The sequence below is a fragment of the Pseudophryne corroboree genome, unplaced genomic scaffold (genome assembly GCF_028390025.1).
Source record: "Pseudophryne corroboree isolate aPseCor3 unplaced genomic scaffold, aPseCor3.hap2 scaffold_3205, whole genome shotgun sequence".
NCBI classification, from domain to species: domain Eukaryota; kingdom Metazoa; phylum Chordata; class Amphibia; order Anura; family Myobatrachidae; genus Pseudophryne; species Pseudophryne corroboree.
The window spans coordinates 18,055-20,765 of NW_026969887.1; the positions used below are offsets into that span (position 1 = coordinate 18,055).

The 2,711-nt window shown below is 39.3% G+C and overlaps 1 non-coding gene across 1 annotated transcript; it reads left to right on the forward strand.

Annotated features, from left to right (window-relative positions):
* Nucleotides 1-2,116: 2,116 nt before the first annotated feature.
* On the forward strand, nt 2,117-2,232 carry LOC135018097 (U5 spliceosomal RNA). Its single transcript, XR_010215853.1, has one exon. It is a non-coding gene; the product is annotated as a U5 spliceosomal RNA (small nuclear RNA).
* Nucleotides 2,233-2,711: the final 479 nt, after the last annotated feature.

Here is a 2,711-nt window from a genome sequence, read left to right on the forward strand (position 1 = left end):
GCAGGCAGTGCTCATATTAATTGACTAAATGCATATATTTTACTGTATCCTACACCTGGGTTATCACTGTATAATAGGCTATTAAGCATAGTAACTGTATAATAGGCTATTAAGCCTATATTAAAACTGCAGCAAGTAACCTGTACTGTGATTTTCTGTGAAAGCATGGCATGACGGCCATTTTAATCATTGCTGGTTTTCCAGTTATAATTCCAGACCATACACCTCTACTCCACAAGGAGGCGCAGGGGTGTTAGTGGGAATTTTTTACTTCAGGATAATCTAGAACATTCCTGCCCTACATCTTTAAGCCACCAGAAGGCGCAGGGGTGTTAGTAGGAATTTGGTTCGGGTTTCATGCCTATGTGAACTGCTTTTCACATAAAGAACACTTTAGTTTCCTAATAAATATGCTGTTCAGCAATAACATATATATATAGATATATATGCCATATAATAATGTTATTAAGTCGTGCAAGTGTCTGTCTGTTGCCTATTATGATGTCTGTCTACATAGCAAATAAGGCTCTAGTGCAGACTAAAAATGTTAACATTGGCAATTCAAATTAAAACAGCGGTAATCGGAGTCTCAGAATAACTCCGCCAGCGCTAACAAAAGACAATCTTTCCAAAGTGACAATTTTCCTTTGGGTACCAGAGTGTTTATTTCACTAGTCTTATAATTTAATGCACGATTCTATGTCAAATCTCACACCGATAACTACAAGTGAGAAGGGTACATTAGTCCAGCATTCAGATAGTGCGGGGTTTTGGACAACCATACATAATCGTTTCCAAAAGGACGCGATCCGCCATTGGTATATGCGTTTCTGTCAAACATTATAAAAACCACAGATACATTTGGGTCACTAGAATCTATGTATGAAACCATGCCGATCACGGTTCAAAAAAGCTGCAGAGTATATCTGTAAAGCTTCTGCTAACGCCGGTTATTTTCATTGTCTCTAGTTAAGCGCGACAAGGCCAGACCTTGTTTGCGCCTGAATTTGATATATGTGTAACGGCATTTTATCCCTATAGGATATTCTGCCATTAGCGCATACAGTATACTTGTAACGGTGTTTTATTCCTTTATAAGAAACAGTCACGCCTTGTAACGACAGGACGTTACAGTCAGCAAGCCAGTGGTTTGATGACCTCTTTTACAATTGTGGAAGTGCGTCTTTTCATGTTACATTTGCGAGGTTTCATGACTTCAACTCATATATGTCTCAGCTATTTACAGCTTAGAGTACAAAACTGCTTCTGGCGAACGGTTTGGCAGGTTGTCATTTAGTCTTTGCTGGTTTATAAACCAGGCAATAGTACGCCAACAGAGTCAAAGTTACTTATTCCCCTCTGTTTGAGCAAAATCAAACAGCTCCGTTGCAATATCAATCAGCAAGTCATTTACTACAGTTAGAAAATGGATTTTCTGCAGTTAGTTTTTGCTTATTGCAGCCACAAAATTGTATAATTGCATTTGATCTTCACAATGCGTATTTACCCAGTCCGGTTTCTTCATCATAGGTTCTAGCGTTTGAAAATCGCCACAACCATTAACCATTTCATTTATACCGTTGCTTATCGCTTCCGGTATTTACCAAAGTGATGTTGGAATAATAGCTCATCTCACATAAGAACTATGTATCAACAAAGTTCCTCTATCTTGCGCTACTAAGTTATACTGCGGTAGCAGATTAAGTTCGAAAACAATCACATCTAAGTCTGTCTAAACGATGTCAATTCCTAGGTAAGTTTATAAATACGGTAAATCAAAGACTTTTACCTACTACACCAACTAGAACAAAAGTACACGCACACTAGCGGTACATTGGTGTATTCAATTATTAAGAATAAAGATGTGTTTTCAATTTAGTGCACCACCCTTCAATCGCGTTTCCCACAGAGGGACAAGGGTGCGTATACTCTGGACGACAGTCACAGAGAGTCAGGATTTGTAGTTAAAATCAACGCAAAGGTTCTAAAACACGACAGATTCCTGTCGATAAAGGTACTAGAACTCTGTGCATTTTACAATGCAATAGATAAATGTCCTACATCTCTGTGCATTTTACAATGCAATAAATGATTCGCTTTCAGTCTGACCAGGGATAGACTCTGGTTTCTCTTCATAACAAATAAATCTTTCGTTTTTTACTAAAGATTTCTGTGGAGAGGAACAACCGTGAGTTTCATGTAATTTTGTTTTTTTTTTTCATGCCTGGCTCACGCTGCCCTTAAGCAGTCAAACAAAGCAAAGGCAGTTGCATACTCAACAACCAGTGAGAACCAATAAGCCGCATGGCAAGGCGGTAGGTAACTCAAATCTTCAATGGCTCAGAACGCTATTATGTGAAAATGTCAAGACATCAATCCGTGAGTGGACATCTGTTAGACAGGCGATCTCAACCGTCAGGGTTTGGATCTTAAAAACTGGACATTAAATCCAGAGGTGTTTCATATGTGAGTCCACAGAAGGGGGTTACCCTCAGGTATACATGAGGGCATCTCGCCACAATTACAAAAGCTCAGTATGTGTACATCACATTCATGGGGTCATTCAGCATCGTGTATCTGGCTCCACCATTGTCCGCTTCTTTCTTCGTTGCCAAAACGGATCAGAAGACAGTTCGTCACAGTCATACTGGTGGTATCTCATGGGTTTCAGAGAAGTTTGCTTCTCGAATTTTCAAGGAATACTTGCACAC